Here is an 18,957-nt window from a genome sequence, read left to right as displayed (position 1 = left end):
TGCAATACAACTAGAAACTAACACCGTAAGTGGTGTTATTACTCTGAAAAGCTTGAATGCAGCCTTATTGTTCTATTTCTATGGAGAGACACAATGACCCAGGTCACTTTTATAAGAGATAATCAAAACACAAAACATACAGATTAAAGAAAGAATATTAAGAGCTGCAAAAGAAAAAGGTCAAATAACTTATAAAGGTAAACCTATCAGGCTTACACTGGACTTCTCTATGGAAACCATGAAAGCCAGAAGGTCCTGGATAGAGGTACTGCAGAAACTAAGAGGCCATGGATGTAAACTCAGACTACTATACCCATTCAAGCTATCATTCACTATCAACGGAGAAAACAATATATTCCAGGATAAAAATAAATTTAAACAATTCGTAGCCACAAATCCAGCCTTACAGAAAGTAATAGAAGGAAAATCGCAACCCAAGGAATCCAGCATTGCCAACACTGCCTGCAATAACCCAGACATCTAGCGACCCTCACAACCACAACACAAAGAAGAGAAACACACAAACTCTACTACACATACACACACACACACATAAAAATAATAACCGGAATCAACAACCACTGGTCATTAATATCACTTAATATTAATGGACTCAACTCACCTATAAAAAGGCACAGACTAAGAGATTGGATACAAAAACAGGATCCAACATTCTGCTGTTTAGAAGAGACACACCTCAACCACAAAGATAGACATCTACTCAGAGTAAAGGGTTGGGAAAAGGTTTTCCAAGCAAACGGACCTAAGAAACAAGTGGGTGTGGCCATCCTAATATCTAACAAAATTGACTTCAAACTAAAATCAATCAGAAGAGATGGAGATGGACATTTCATACTCATAACAGGAACAATTCATCAGGAGGAAGTCTCAATCCTGAATATCTATGCCCCTAATATCAAAGCACCCACTTATGTAAAAGAAAAGCTTTTAGAACTCAAGGCAGTCATCAAACCACACACACTAATAGTAGGAGACTTCAACACACCTCTCTCACCAATGGACAGATCAATCAGACAGAAACCCAACAGAGAAATAAGAGAATTATTGGAGGTATTGAATAAATGGACTTAACAGATATCTATAGAACATTCCACCCAAAAAGGAAAGAATATACCTTCTTCTCTGCAGCTCATGGAACCTTCTCAAAAATTGACCACATACTCGGAAACAAAGCAAACTTCCATAGATACAAATAAATATTAGTAACCACCTGTGTCTTGTTGGATCACCACGGCAAAAAAGTTAGAATTCAATAACAATTCTAACACCAGAAAGCCTACAAAAGTGTGGAAGTTGAACAGTCAACTACTGATTCATCCCTTGGTCAAAGAAAAAATAAAGAAAGAAGTTAAAGTCTTCCTTGAATTTAATGAAAATAAGGACACAACATACTCAAATCTATGGGACACAATGAAAGCAGTGCTAAGAGGAAAGTTCATAGCACTAAGTGCCCAATTAAAGAAAACGGAGAAAGCACATTTTGGAGACTTAACAGCACACCTCAAAGCTCTGGAAAAAAAAGAAGCAGACTCTCCCAGGAGGAGTAGAAGATTGGAAATAATCAAACTGAGGGCTGAAATCAACAAAATAGAAACACAGAAAACAATCCAAAAAATCAACGAAACAAAAAGTTGGTTCTTGGAGAAAATCAACAAGATACAAACCCCTAGCCGAACTAATCAAACGGCAGAGAGAGAACACTCAAATTAATAAGATCAGAAATGAAAAGGGGGACATAACAACAGACACAGAGGAAATTCAGGGAATCATTAGATCTTACTACGAAAGTTTATATGCCACAAAGATGGAAAATGTATGAGAAATGGATTGGTTTTTAGATAAATACCATATACCAAAGTTAAATCAAGACCAGATGAACAATCTAAATAGACCTGTTAGTCGCGAAAAATTAGAAGCAGTTATCAAAAACCTCCCAACCAAAAAAAGCCCAGGGCCAGATGGTTTCAATGCAGAATTCTACCAGAACTTTCAAGAAGACCTGATACCTGTACTCCTTAAGGTATTTCACAATATAGAAACAGAAGAGTCTTTGCCAAACTCCTTTTATGAAGCTACAGTTACCCTGATACCAAAACCACATAAAGACACAACCAAGAAAGAGAATTACAGGCCAATCTCACTCATGAACATTGACGCAAAAATTCTCAACAAAATCCTGGCAAACCGATTCCAAGAACACATTAGAAAAATTATCCATTATGATCAAGTCGACTTCATTCCAGAGATGCAGGGCTGGTTCAACATATGCAAAACCATCAATGTAATCCATCATATAAATAAACTGAAAGAAAAAAACCTTATGATCATCTCATGAGATGCTGAAAAAGCATTTGACAAACATCCATTTATGATAACATAAATGACATACATAACATAACATAAATGACAACTTCCATTTATGATAAAGGTGTTGGAGAGATTGGGGATAGAAGGATCATACCTAAATATAATAAAAGCTATTTACAGAAGCTGACAGCTAACATCAAACTGAACGGAGAGAAACTCAAAGCCATTCCATTGAAATCAGGAACTAGACAAGACTGTCCACTCTCCCCATACCTCTTCAATATAGTGCTAGAAGTTCTAGCAATAGCAATACGACAACATAAAGGGATCAAGGGGATTCGAATTGGAAAGGAAGAAGTTAAACTCTCGTTATTTGCAGACGATATGATAGTATACATGAGCGACCCCAAAAACTCTACCAAAGAACTCCTACAGCTGATAAACACCTTTAGTAATGTGGCAGGATACAAGATCAACTCCAAAAAATCAGTTGCCCTCCTATACACAAAGGATAAAGAAGCAGGGAGGGAAATCAGAGAAACTTCACCTTTCACGATAGCCACAAATAGCATAAGATATCTTGGGATAACTCTGACCAAGGAAGTGAAAGACCTATTTGACAAGAACTTTAAGTCTTTGAAGAAAGAAATTGAGGAGGATACCAGAAAATGGAAAGATCTCCCTTGCTCTTGGATTGGGAGGATCAACATAGTAAAAATGGCAATTCTACCAAGAGCAATCTATAGATTCAATGCAATCCCCATCAAAATCCCATCAAACTTCTTCACAGACCTTTAGGGAATAATAATTAATTTTATATGGAAAAATAAAAAACCCAGGATAGCCAAAACAATCTTATATAATAACGGAAAGTCTGGAGGTATAACCATCCCTGACTTCAAACTCTATTACAGAGCTACAGTATTGAAAACAGCTTGGTACTGGCATAAGAACAGAGAGGTCGACCTATGGAATCGAATAGAAGACCCAGATATTAACCCACAAACCTATGAACACTTGATTTTCAACAAGGGGGCTAAAGGTATGCAATGGAAGAAGGAAAGCATCTTTAACAAATGGTGCTGGCATAACTGGATGTCAACCTGTACAAGAATGAAAGTAGAACCATATCTATCACCATGCACAAAAATCAAGTCCAAATGGATTAAAGACCTCAACATTAATCTGACCACTTTGAACTAGATAGAAGAGAAAGTGGGAAGTAGTCTACAAGACATAGGCACAGGAGACCACTTCCTAGGTAGAACCCCAGTAGCACAGACAAAAAGAGAATCAATGAATAAATGGGACCTCCTGAAACTGAGAAGCTTCTGTAAAGCAAAGGACACTGTCAGTAAGACAAAAAGGATACCTTCTGACTGGGAGAAGATCTTCACCAACCCCTCATCAGATAAAGGCCTGATCTTCAAAATATACAAAGAACTCAAGAAACTAGACACTAAAACTCTAATTAACCCAATTTAAAATTGGGGTGCTGATCTGAACAGAGAATTCTCAACAGAAGAACTCCGAATGGCCAAAAGACACGTAAGGTCATGCTCAACATCCTTAGCGATCAGGGAAATGCAAATCAAAACAGCTATGAGATACCATTTTACACCGGACAGATTAGCTAAAGTCAAAAACACCAATGATAGCCTATGCTGGAGAGGATGTGGAGAGAGGGGAACTCTCATTCATTGTTGGTGGGAATGCAAACTTGTACAGCCACTGTGAAAATCAGTGTGACGGTTTCTCAGGAAACTCGGAGTCAACCTCCCTCAGGACCCAGCAATTCCACTCTTGGGAATATACCCAAGAGATGCCCTATCATACTACAAAAACATTTGTTCAACTATGTTCATAGCAGCACTATTTGTAATAGCCAGAACCTGGAAACAACCTAGGTGCCCCTCAATAGAAGTATGGTTAAAGAAGGTGTGGAACATATATACACTAGAGTTTTACTCAGCGGTAAAAAACAATGACATCTTGAATTTTGCATTCAAATGGATGGACATAGAAAACGCTTTGCTGAGTGAGGTAAGCCAGACCCAGAAAGAGGAATATGGTATGTATTCACTCATAAGTGGATTCTAGCCATAATTAAAGGTCTTTGAGCCTATTATTCGAGATCCTAGAGAAGCTAAATAAGAAGGTGAACCTGAAGAAAATCATGTACTTATCCTCCTGGAGATTGGAAATAGACAAGAGTCTCAGGTAACCTCGGGTGCATGGGGGGGTGGGTGGGAGGGTTGTTGGAAGGGGAGAGGGTTAGAGAAGGGAGTAGGGGAGGAATGGGGAAAACTCGGGGGACTGAGACGGGGGGAGTGAGGAAAGATGGATATGGGATCCGGGAAGAATATATCTCAACTAAGGGAGTCATTTTAGGGTTTACAAGAGACTTGATTATAAATGGGATCCCAGGTCCAAGGAGAGAACCCCAGATTGTTATCTAGACAGAGGAGAGGGTGCCTGAACCGGCCTTGGCCTATAACCATACTGATGAAGATTTTGCTTATCACCGTAGATCCTTCATCTGATGACGGATGGCGATACAGATGGAGACTCACTTTGGAGCACCGGACTGAGCCCCCCATGGTCCAAATGAGGGGCAGAACGAGGAAGAACATGTAAAAAACTCAGGACCGAGAGGGGTGCGATCACCCACTGATACAAGGGGACTGATCTAATTAGAGTTCACCAAGGCCAGTTGGACTGGGACTGAACGAGCATGTGATCCAACCAGATTTTCTGAATGTGGCCGGATTCTCTGAATGTGGCTGTCTCGGAGTCTTTCTGAAAAACCACTGACAATGACACTGGGACATGTTTCCTCTGCATATACTGGATTTTTGGGATCCAGTCAGCTTGCATACTCACCTTCCTGAACCTGGAGGGAGGGGGGAGGTACTTGAACTTCCCACAGGGCTGGAAGCCCTGACTGCTCTTAGGGATGGAGAGGGAGGAGAAGGGGGGGGAGTGCGAGGGTGTTGGGAGGAGGGGCGAAAATGGAAACTTTCATAATTTGATAAACTTTGAAAAAAAATTTAAAAAAAAGAATACAACTATGGAGCCATAATATCAGACAAAAAGAAATGCACTAAAATTTTGTGCGATAGAAAATGTTTGCAAACATACCATTGAGTTCATATTGTGTTGGCCTTCTACTGTGGGCATGGATCCACTCTTCAGTGTGGTTAATGTACCAAATGAGACTCCTTTAGAGAAAAATATTTTTCCTTTGTCAGCAAGTTTCAATTGCTCAAACTTATTGATTCATGAGAGGAACCTATGTCTGTGTCCTCGCAACACTGTTACTCAATCTGTATTAAATCTGTGCACACCTTGTGTATGCTGTTACAATCTTGGTAAGTTCATAATTGCATTAGTCCTGCTATATCTGGAAGATTGTTTCCTTAAGTCATTCATATGCCCTGGCTCCTACAATCTATTGTATTTGAATTTTTCCCAGAAATAAAGTCTAACTATTGAGTTATTTTGTGGGCAATTAAAAACAATGGCAGTACCACATACTGTTTTCAGCCTCTATTGGGTCTCTCTGACCACTAAAGCATAGGGAGTTATCCAAGCTTGGTACTGAGATGTTCAATTAGTAACTCATGTCTTTGGAAGCAGCACTGTCCAGCCATGCAAATACTTCTGTAGAAAGGCTCACAGGTTAAAAAAATACAAAATACAAAAAGACTTATCCATGTTTATTGCCTTCAGCTTTCTGCAATAACTCAGATAACCATGGAATGTGATGACGACCAGACCATTGAGACAATACTAATAGCTAAACTGAAAGACTTATCTAAATATAATCAGCTTTGTCTATGGCTTTCTTCAATTTTAAATTATTATTCTTTTTTAGTAAAATACTGTATCAGCAGGTATATAAAAGCCACACCAAAAGCTGTACAAAAATATTGTCAGCACAAAGAAAATTGAAATTGCAATTTAAAATTAGGTAAACATGAATTGGTCATTATATCCTCATGTTTTGTTATATAAATATCAAAGACAATTTATAGTTCTCTACTTTATAATGCTTTTCCCTTTACTACCAATATTCTTACTGTTTTCTCATGATATACACATTCCATGTGTTTTGTGGATTTATTTTTTGCTTATTCTACAAGATCATATTAAAACACATAGTTTTATTTTCATCCCTAATTTCTGGATTGACTTACACCAATGCTGCATTTCTTCATTTTCCAACATCATTTCATGTTTGAGCCTTTTCTTCTCCAGTATCTCCAGCTGGTTTAACTTTATTCCTGTTTTACTATATCCTCTTCCCTACTTCTCCAGACCCTAATATCTTCTTTCTAGTCACTTGGCTTCAATGAATTAAACCCACCAAGCAAGTATTCAAACCTGGGAACCACATATAAATGAGAGCATGAAACATTTGTCTTCAATGACCTGGGAGACCTCACTTAACATATTTTTACAAGTTCTATCCACTTAAATATAGAGTTAACAATTCTTTTCTTACCACTGAGTAATATTCCATTGTCTGTATGTCTTACCTTTTCAACATATATTTGTTCTATGTTGGAAATCAAGGCTGATTCTGTTTCCTAGGTTCTGTGACTAGATTGACAATAAACATTGATGTGTAAGTGTCTTTCTAGTAAAATGTATTCCTGTACCAGACCTTACAGCTTACAATATTAGCCTTCAGGTAAGGTGTACCCTCTAGTACCTGACTCTTATTTAGTGATTAACTGATTTCTAATTGTATTCATTGCCTGATTCACAGGGAAGTCTTCATCCCAGGTAAATATGGCTTGGGATAACATAGGCCCTAGTAGACCTTATGCTAGTATTTTTACTAATAGCTTTGTTATCAAACTATCTCATACATTTTTATGTTTACACCCAATAGATTAGTTCTGGTCACTTCCTTGATCACAGAAACTTCCATATGTAAGATGTAGTGATAAATACAGACATTCACCTCTGGCCAAAGTGCTAAGAATATGAGTGAATATTCATCCACAGATGATTCTTCTTTGTTTACGTTCCACCCACAACTCAAGGACTCTCATAAAAAAGATTGTAAAGCATTAAGATCCAGAATATGGAATTGACAGTCTTGAAATGTTGTCTCCAGGACCTGACATTACCTTTGTACACATGAGCTCACAGCAGCTATAATTACCAGCAGAGGACCTTAATTAAGTCAAGCTTAGCAGTATTATTTTGGTTGCTTGAACTACTTGGTGGAAATGAGAATGCAATTTCATAAGTTGTTCTTCAAGATTCTTACATGCAACTTGCTGAATTTTTGCCTTGATTTCAGCAATAAACAAAATGTAACATGTTTTTTTAAAGTAATTTTATTAAATTATAAAAGTTTCCATTTCCGCCCCTCTTCCCACCACGTTTCCACTCCCCCCACTCCCTCTCCTCCTCCCTCTCCATCCCTAAGAGCAGTCAGGGTTTCCTGCCTTGTGGGAAGTTCAAGTTCCTCCCCCCTCCCTCCAGGTCCAGGAAGGTGAGCATCCAAACAGACTGGATCCCAAATATCCAGTATATGCAGAGGAAACAAGTCCCAGTGTCATTGTCAATGGCTTTTCAGAAAGACTCCGGGCTAGCCACATTCAGAGAATCCGGCCACATTCAGAGTATCTGGTTGGATTGCATCCTCATTCAGTCCCAGTCCAACTGCATGGCTAGTTCAGGCTCTATGTCTCCCATTACTAAGAGTCTTTGCTAGGGTTAACTTCATAGATTGCATGAATTTTCCATTGTATTTGGTTTAGTGAATTCACTATCTTCTGTACAAGGCCTAAAGTGAAAGGATTAGATACCAAAGCAGTCAGAAAACCTTTGACCTACAGTTAGGTTGTCCTGCCCGGAGAGTTTTCTGGGACCGGAATCTAGCCCAATCATCTTGAAAGAGACCAGCGATACTTCATCCAGCAACTCATGAGAGCAGGTAAACAGTGACACAGCCAAACAATAAGTGGAGTTCAAGTAGTCATATAGGGGAGGAAGAAAATATTGGGGGAACCAGAGTGTAGTGGCAGCAAGAATAGGAGGGGCAGGAGAAAATGATAAGCCAGGGCAGACGGGTGCTGGGTGCACTAGTGTTAGTGTGTGGCACCCACATATTTTCTTGAAACCCTGCCCACTGCTTCCTTTGGGCAGCTACCCTTCTTAGATAATGTCTGATAATATCCCCATTCAGGAATTTAATATTTTTTTCATTTCTATTATGGATGAAATTCTAGGAGAGGTATATGACCTAACTGGGGTGTATACACTCTTAGTCACAGTTGCTATCAGTTTGATAATTCATATTAATATCTTTAAAGAAAAGGTTTGATAATAGAGCCAAGAATGAGAGGCTTTTAGAAATGATACAGACTTTACAGACTAGTAATGAGAAGGTGGTAGAAAGGATTCATACCATTGAAAATGGTAACCATAAATTGAGAGGTAAAACTGATTCCATGTCAATGGGTTATGAAACCATACCAAATGATACTGAGAGATTATCTGAAAGGATTCATACTATTGAAATTGACAATCAAATCGTTAAAAAGTTATGATAAACTATTAGATCGAACATACCTCCTGGAATGCAATCTACATGCCATCCAAATAATCTTTAAGGATGAGAAGATATCATTAATGGAAAAATTTAAAAAAAACTTGAAATCACATGTGCAGAATGAGAACTAGGAATTATTGGATTTGAGGAAATCATTAGAAATTTTCACAGGCCAATAGATTCAGACCTAATATAAGACAGTGATAAAAAGATTTGAATCAGTTTAGGAACTTGTCAGAACTAGCAAGCAAGGAGAGAAGGTAGAGGCAAAAGACAAGTGAAAATTTAGCATCTCCAGCACCTTTCAGAGTCAGAGATCACTTACCAAGAGTTTCTGCTACTTTTGCTGTTGCTACCTATAAAAAGTCACCAAATACACAATACCCAAAAGGGATCTAAAAGTAGTATCAAAAAGTTAAACAATGGCTTTCAATGGACTATAGCAAATATTTACTTATTTGGGGATAAACTCATAGTAGGGGTAGCTATCCACAGACATTCGCATGTGCTGATAAATGGAACCAAATCTAGAAAAATGGGAGTAGCACATGTTTTTCATCTGCACTTATAGTACGTGAGAATATGCCCCAAATGGCTGATATCTTAAATGTTATTGTCTGAAGGAGTTCCCACAACAGTTTATAGAATGAAAATGGGAACCTAATATATGAAAACTCTGAAAGATATTAAGCAAGCAATAGTGTCATATGGCATGTTTTCACCATATATTGAGGGAGTTGATAAAATCATGGGCTTCAAGAAATAAGGTTATCCCACATGATTGATTTCAACTAGTCTCAGCTATACTAGACCATGGGCCACAGCTTCAGTGGAAGAGTTTTTGGAGAAAAGAAACTAAGGCCCTTTAACATCAAAGTAGAGTCAGAGGTTTTGAGGTCTTCCAAGATCAGATTCTTGGTGAGGGCCCTTATTCTGATTCAGATAGGCAAGATATATACAATGATTACATCTTGTCCCTATACCATACAGCAGTCATGAATGGTTGGGACAAGATTCAAGAACTCGGAAAATAATTCAATTACATACTGAGGTTATTTAAAGCCCAAGAGATCCTTTTAGTAAATCTTTGTGAAGATTAACTATAGCTGATAGATAGCTGCAGCTTATCTAGAAGCCAGAGGAGTACTCATTGAATCTCTGGCTTTTGAAAATGCTAACTTAGAATGCAAAAAAATACTTTAGCCCTTAAATATAGATCAGCACCAACTGATGAATGGATCCTACACAACCCAATATTGAGTCCTTTGGCTATATCACTGAGTCTTTTTAGCCAACAGCCCAGACAAGAACTTGGATTGGAATTCCAGCTTTAGGAATTGGAATCTAAATGAAGCCACCTGGGTTTGGGGCAAGCTCTAGCACTTTCTGCTCCTTTTGCTGCCATGCCCATCATTGCTGCCACTACACCAGAGGAGTCATGAACACCATGAGATATTGGTCCATTAATCAACTGACTGGGACAAATATGGCTGGCAGAATTCAGGGTGCCTCTAGGGACCTAACTTAGGTCATCTCCATATGTGTTATTGTTGAGGAGCTTGGAGTGCTTGCGTGATTATTAACTGTGAATAGATCCTCTCTCTGTCTCTTTTGACTACTTGCAGGACCCCTTTCTTCCTACTGAGTTGTCTAATCAAGACTTTATGTAATGGTATGTGATTGGTCTTATTGTAGCTTACTGTGAACCATTTGTTAAATATCCCTGGGATGCCTGCTCTTTTCTCAGGGGAAGCAAAGAGGGTTGCACGTTGGGAGGAGGGGGAAGTATGGGTAAGAGGCTGGGGGAAAGGGGAATTGTCATCATAATCTATACCCCAGCAATGCTCAAATAAGCATGAACAGCATGCTCACTGCAATTCTCCAGTTGTTCCTATCCTGGGCAGTTCTAGATGCTTGGGTGTGGGAGCATTTAATTGCCCAAGTTTCAGAGATGTAGAGAAAGCAGCTCAAGACAAGTGTCTCATATATTTGTAATTTTGTTGTTGTCGTTATATTTCTTGCTGACCAAACCTTTTCCAATGTCTGGAATGCAGCCCTCGCTATGGTTATCCACCTCTTGACATCTGAAATAGTTCCCTCCTTTTATCTGAGGTTTCCTCTCTGATAGAAATAATTGTCTGTTTTTTTGAAGTTCTAATTATTTATTACAATGTTAAAATCCTCGTGTGCCCTTCCCAAGTATTGTATCTCAGTCCTTGATGTTTACTTTCATATAAATATTTTTGTTTACTTCCACCACTCTACCTACCATGGTCTGCAGCTCATTTGGACTTTCTGCAAGTAGTGATGATCATCAGTAAGATATTTCAGTTAGTGAACATCTTTCAGTAAGGTCTTCTCCCCCACTGTGCTGAAAAGGACCAAGGCCAGAGCAGAGGAAATCCTGGTAGAGACCCAGTGTGGATTCATAGCACAAATTATCATATCTTCACCTTGAGGTCCCTGGATGAAAAAATATGAAGATTTTGGAAAAGACTTGCATATCTGTTATATTGACTTCAGGAAGGTATTTGATAGCATTTGAAGGAAAGGACTTTGGGAAACAATGAGGTTCTATGGGTAAACAGAGAAAACCGTAAGAACACAAGAAAATGCCTATAAAGACACCTTTGCATCAGTCAAAGTCTGCGGAGAACTAAGTGATAAATTTAAGATAAATGTAGGGGTGTTGTGGGATGTTTCCTTTCATCAGTACTCTTTAATACATTCCTGGAATTCATAATAACAACAATAATGGAGGATGAGAAGATGGGCATGCACATAGGTGGTGTGTGTATCAATACTTGCATTTCACTGACAATGAGGGGGAACTGTGGTCAGGATGTAATATATGAGAGAAGAATTAAAAATTGAAGTAATGTTTAAAATAACATTACAACATGACAAAGAGGGACTGTTGGGGACCCCATGAAACTTTGGGTCTATTGGCATTTGATAACTGATGAGAAGAACACAATCACTTTGTTTAGGAAGGCTTTTAAAGGTTCCTTATGTACTAGTGAATGACAACATGTCTGTCTATAGCTAGCACTGATAGGACTCAGTCTGTTATTATGAAAGAAAGAGGTCAAGAAGTTGGAGGAGAGACTTATTAAAAGGTCCTAAGGGAAGTCAGTGGGACATACTTGGGGATACACAGAATCACAATATATTTAATACGTGATTGGAAATTTCAAAGAATATAAAATTATTTGAAATTATGAAAATAAATTTTATACATGTTTATAATTTTATAGCTATATATTATACACTCTGCTAAACTTCCCCCCAAATTTCCACCCTTCTTTTTCTTGATATTCCTGTTTTTACTATATTCTGCTACACAGTTTCATTTATATGTTGTTGTATATTTGTATACATAGTTCTGTGTACCTATTCAATTTTTAAAAATTAGAGTCTCATATAATGTCTGTGTTTCAGAGATAATCTTAATTAATACAGTTATCTCCAGTTTGCTACAATTTATACAGTGGTATAATTTCCTTATTATTTCACATGAAATATTCCTCTTCCATTGCATGTATATCCGTATCTTCTTGATGCAATCATCTAATGATAGACATGAGGTTTATTTCTTTATGTTATTGAAGATAGTGCTGAATAAACAACCATGTATAAACATTTATGAGAAGTGTTCCTCCCTTTAGGTAATTTCAATAAGTTTTTTTTGTTTGCAAACTTCTGGAATGACAATATTAATTGTAAGTATCTAAAAGGAAGTTGTGAATTCTCAAAACTTAGCAGACTTTAAAATTTCCAGTCACCATCATCATCATCACAATCTCCTTCTGCGCATCAATCTGATAACCATGTAATAAAGTAGAACAACTGCCTCAGACCAGAAATCTTTTGTGAGCTTAGGTCCTGATGTTACACCCAAAGCATCTGCACAGAGCTGAGGGAAGGTGAATGGGATGTATTTCTTCAGACAGGAATCAAATTAGAGCTCAGTTTTGTGTGATTTGACCTAAGTGTGCTGCCTCCAACTTCCCCAGCTAGAGTAGGTCCTTATCTAAGAAGTTCGTTGCTCATGAATATGCAAATTACACGAATATATTATGGTAAATGCTGGGATGTCCACATCCCAGACGAACATATAATCCTTGTCCTCTCTACAGTCACTGAGCACACAGGTCCTCACCATGGGATGGAGCTGGATTGTTCTCTTCCTCATGTCAGCAACTACAGGTAAGGGGCATTCCAGGTCCAAACCTGCAGAAGGAAGAGGGACTGAAGTGACAATGACACCAAAATGCCTTTCCTCCCCAGCTGTCCACTCCCAGGCCCAGCTGCAGCAGTCTGGGCCTGAGCTGGGAAACCCTGAAGCCCCAGTGAGTTGTCCTGCATGACTTCTGGCTATACTTTCACTGACTACTTTACTACCTGGGTGAAGCACAGGACTGCACATGGCCTGGAGCTGATCAGATGAATTGATCCTGAAGATGGTTAAACTAAATATGCTCAGAGTTCCAGGGACAGAGCACGCTGACTGCAGACACATCCTCTAGTACAGCCTACATAGAGCTCAGTAGCAGCAGACTCTGCAGTCTATTACTGTGTCAGACACAGTATTGCAGCCACATCCTGAGATGTCAGAAGCACAGGAGTAGCACGAAGCAGTTCTGGGACAGAGATGACGGAGAATATTAGACTGGAGACTTGCTCATAAATAATCATCCGAGTGTCCATTTTCTCCCTCATCCTCACAGTACTTTAGTTTTTTTTCATTTTTTTCATATTACAAACATAAATAATATGGTGCTGATTGAACAAGTTCTCATTATATCATACTGTGACAATCTCTTCACCAATGACCATCTCCAGTGACAAATATGTTCCTTAATAAAATAATAAAAACTGAAAGCTGGGATTATGCTTTATGACAAAATACCTCTGGATTATTAAAAACTGGGCCCTTTGTCAGGGTAACTTTCAATAAAATAAATACGAATTTGGCAAATAAGGGGTCAATAAATAAAGTGTAGCTAAACAAAACCATTTTCATGCTCTTAAATGTTACTTAACATCATATGTATAGTTAAGTCTGGCTTTGTGGTTCAGCAGAAGTCCAGTGTCTTAGAATGTAAGATTTGTATAAAAATGCACAGCCACATGAGTGTAATTCTTGCAAGTTGGTTTTACTAAAGTACTTTTCCCAGAAATCATTAAGCCAATCAATGCATTTTCTAATTAAGGTAGGATCTGAGATCATACATTACTCCCTGGTCCCATATTTACTTCCTTCATGGTCTCAGAAACCTGTCCTACAGCCTCAAGTATAATCAGAATGTGAACCTATACTGATACAGCATCAACTCTTACAGGCCATTGGATTCCTGCTGGTCATCTTTCTTGTAAAGTGTGTTTTGATTTTGTCCAGACTTGTAGGCTCCCTCCATCAGTTGAGCTGTGTATCAACTTCATCATCAGTGATGACTGCTAAAAATAGACATCATAACACCTAAGAAGAGACTGGGATTTATGGAGATGTGGAAAATGACTATGCACAGCTCAACATTCATCCTTGAATCATCTACTCAACATCACCTTAGGACACTGAGGACAGATGTCAGAGTCATAGTATGGGCAGGGTGTGTGAACTCATACACAATCTTGTATTAGCTGATTCTTCAAACCAGCAGGTGGCACTGTAGATTCATCCACCAATGCCTGAGAAACAAAAGGTAGCAGAAGCTGATTAAGAAGTTGTGCACTGACTGATTTCCTCGGTGGATTCCATTGCCAACATCATTATATTCAGAGACTGTGGAGTTGTTAAAATGTGAGGTCCCTGTGCTACAATACTTGAGAACTTCTTTGTTTAATACAATCAATACGTGACATCAAATTCTAAAATATGGGCCAATAGGAATTGGCTACTGTCACTGGATAGGAAACTAGGTCACGAACCACTCATTATTATAGGTTAAGAATATTTGGGTCTCAGGATCATGGGAAATATTTTGGGGAAAATTGTCCCCCAAATACACAGATGATATCTCAGACGTATTCAGAGTTCTGCAGACCACTGGTAATGAATGGACGACAGCAGTCTCCAGTGTTCTATGCTAGTGTCTGTTGGGGGCAGGATGGTCAATGCATCTTCACAGCATCACTGTTATGGTGGACTCTGGGAAGCAACAGATGGCCATGAACCATTGACATGTGGGTCACATTAACAAACATGGATGTGACGGCATTTTTCTCAGTGAGATGGAAGAGCTCCTGTCTATATAGGTGCAATAATGAAACAGGGAATGCATTTCCCCAGACAGGTTTAGGACTTGGAACTCACCATACCACTGACTAACTCAGAGATCCTTTATTTTTCTGTGTCAAACAGATTCCTGCTTTGATTGAAGGAAAGCTCTTTTTCATTCACGTGTAAATTTCAGAAATTACTTTTGTAAATACAGCGATGTGCACTACCCCACAGTACCACAATACTACTCTCTGTTCACTGCTCCTGAGCACACAGGTTCTCAGCCTGTACTGCAGTTAGCTCATCCTTTACCTGGTGTCAGCAGTTACAGGTAAGTCTGTTCCAGGAACCAGGTTTGGTGTGAAGTCACAGTATGGAGTTACAAAGGCATTCTTTCCAAATTGTCTACTCTGACATTCACCTACAACAGCCTGTGGCTGAACATAGCAATCCTGGTGGCACATGAAATGTGTCCTGCCAGGATATTTACTCATATCTTCCACAGTGGGTATTGTAGAACATTTTACATGGGATTGAAAGGATTAGGTGGAAACTCCCAAGCATTATGAGAACAAAACATGAACAAAAGATTGAGGCCAGAGCTCCTCTCATGGGATCTAGACACAGTGCCTGATACTTCGTCCATGGAGCTCAGAAGCCTGATATGCGTAGTCTTCCATCTATTACTGTGTAAGACACAGTGGTGTCGTGTCCACAGCTGAGGTGTTTCAGAAACTCTGAAGGAGCAGGGATGAGAGGACAGGAAAGGGTAACCTAAAGACTTGCTCAAAACTTGTGGTAAAGTATTGATGAAAGGAATAATAGGACTAAAATTAATTCCCATTGCTTAAAGAAATTCCTAATCACCATGCTTGCAAATATCAGTTTTAAATTTGTAAAGGTGACCCACATATTCCCTGCTATTGTCAGTGTCAACTCCTGTGTCTGCCATAATTGGGTCAACACTTTGGCACAGAACTGTTTGATCACAAATTAAATAAATGTTTAACTCCTAGGACATTACCAATATTACTGTTGGGATATTAAAAATACTGATTCATCAATTTAATCCATATTTATATGTTTTGAGAAACAGATTCAGGGTATAAGCATTTCACATAGTCTTCTCTAGTCTGAATAACTTTCCCTGTAATCACAAGCCTGTTACATATTGTAATACTCAATTTGTGCATCTCAGAAGAAGATGCTCTTATCATTTCTCCACAATCTCACAGAGTCCAGGACTTTGTGAATAAATTCCCTGATGATAACTGGATGTCTCTTTTAATCTATACTGCTTAATCTGGAAAGTATTTCTCTATTATCACCTATGATAGGCATCACCATTCTACAAAACTGCTGTTTTCCTTCATTTCTCTTCCTCCAATTCCTACCTACATTTTTACCATGTTTCCCTATCTAGTTCTCAATTTCTATTCAGTGGAGGACATGTTTCCCATGGATATCAATAATACATGGCATATCAATTTGGTGAGGCAATTCAATATGAGTAAAAGGGTCCCAAAAGCCAATAAATGTGTGAGAGACAGATGCCATCCCACGTTCAGAATCCTACAAGAAGACCAAGTTACATAACTGTAACCTAGAAAGAGGGCCTAGGTCAGGCTCTGCTTTCCAGTTAAGACTCTGTGACCCCTTATCAGCTTACACTGATACTTTGGCTTTTCTTGTAGTGGTCGTGACACCTCTGGACTCTACAATACTTCCTCCTCCTCTTCTACAGGATTCTCTGGGTCTGCCTCATGTTTGACTGTGGGTCTCTTCATTTGTTTCCATTAGCTGTTTTATGAAGCCTCACTGATGACAACTGGGCTAGGCACCAATATATGAATATAGCAGAATAGCGTTAGTATTTATTTAAATAATTTTTCAGAGTCACACGTGGTTTTATTTTAGGTCACTGGGTTATCCATCCTCTGGATCATGGCCCTCCAAGCAGGGTTAAGTGTGGGCTCCCTTGCATGCCGTGGTCTTAACATGGACCAATCATTGCTTGACCACTCCCAAATTTCTGTGCCACCTATACCCTAGCATATCTTGTAGCTAGGACAAATTGTAGGCTGGAGGTTTTGTGGGTGGATTGGTGTCCCAGACCCTCCACTGAAAGTCTTACCTGGTTATCGGAGATTGTCAGTTAAGATTCTGTATCTCCCATTGTTAGGGTCACCTTCATAGATTCCAGGGAATTTCTATTGTGATAGGTGTCTATCTTGTCCCCCAGATGCCTCCCCAATCCAGTTGTCTCTCCCAGCACCCTCTCCTCTCCATCCTCCCTACACTTGACTCCTTCTGTTCCTGTCCCACTTAAGCCTTACTTTCAAACATGATGTCTATTCCATTTCCTCATCATAGGGAGATTCATGTGTTACTCCTTGATCTCCCCTTGTTACTTTGATTACCTGTGGATTATAGCACGATTTTCCTTTACAGATAATATCTACTTACAAGTGAGTACATACCATGTTTGTCTTTTGAGGTCTTGGTTACCTCACCCAGTATTAATTTTTCTATTTCTATCCATTACCCACAATTTCATGATGCCATTTTTTAATTGCTGAGTATCCCATCATTGTGTAAATGTATCACATTTTTTTTAATCCACTCTCTGTTGAGGGACATCTAGTTTGTTTCCAGTTTCTAGCTGTTATTTATAATGCTGCTATGAATATAGTTGAGCAAGTATCATTGTGACAAGGTGGAGTTTCTTTTGGGTATATGCCCGAGATTGGCATAGATAGAGCTTGAGGTAGAGGTTCCACATTTCTGGGAAAATGACATATTGATTTCCAAAGTGTCTGCACAAGTTTGCACTCCCATCATCAGTGGAAGAGAGTTTCTCTTGCTCTATATCCTCTGCAGCATGATGTGTTGCTGTGATTTTAATGTTAGTCATTCTGACAGGTGTAAGATGGAATCTCAGAGTTATTTTGTATTGGGGACCTCTGAGTGACAGCATCAGTGTCCTGTCAGTGTTCATGATGACTAACAATGTTTAAAATTTTTTAAAGTGCTTCCCCAACATTGAATTTATTGATTTTTTCATTTTATTAATTTTTATTGAGCTCTGTAAACTGCCATATAGTTATTTTGATAGTTTCCTTTGCCCTACAAAAGCATTTTATTTTCAACTGATGCCATTTGTTAATTGGTGATCTTATTACCTGTGCAATTGATGTTCTATTCAGGAAATTTCCTCCTGTGCCAATGTGGTCAAGGCTATTCCCCACTTGATTACCTATCAGGTTCAGTGTATCTGGATTTATGTTGAGGTCTTTTAAACACTTTGCCTTGAGTTTTGTGCAGGTTGATAGATATGGACCTATTTGCACTCTTCGACATGCTGACATCCATTTAGATCATCATTTCTTGAAGGTACTTTTCTTTTCCATTGTATAATCTTTTTCTTCCACTCAAATATCAAGTGTCCATAGGTTTGTGAATTTACTTTTGGGCATTCAGTTCAAGTCCATTGATCAACCTGTCTGTTTCAATGTCAATACAACAAAATTTTTATTACATTTCTCTACAATACAGGTTGAAATCAGGGATAGTGATACCTCCAGATGTTCTTTTATTGTACAGGATTGTTTCAGTTATCAGCAACCTGATTTCTAAAGTCATTACAGAAGTTTACACTTACATCAACATGTGACTATAGATTACCCTTTCCATACATCCATGCCTGCATTTGTTGTCTTTTATTTGCTTGTTTACAGTCATTCTTATTGAGCCAATAATGTAGCATTGGAGATGCTTTAATATGAATTCTATGGGTGAACTAAAGACTTTGATTGCAGACCATAAAGAATCC

Source organism: Myodes glareolus, chromosome 11 (assembly GCF_982192425.1).
Source record: "Myodes glareolus chromosome 11, mMyoGla1.1, whole genome shotgun sequence".
Classification (NCBI taxonomy): domain Eukaryota; kingdom Metazoa; phylum Chordata; class Mammalia; order Rodentia; family Cricetidae; genus Myodes; species Myodes glareolus.
Note: the sequence above shows the minus strand (reverse complement) of the source record.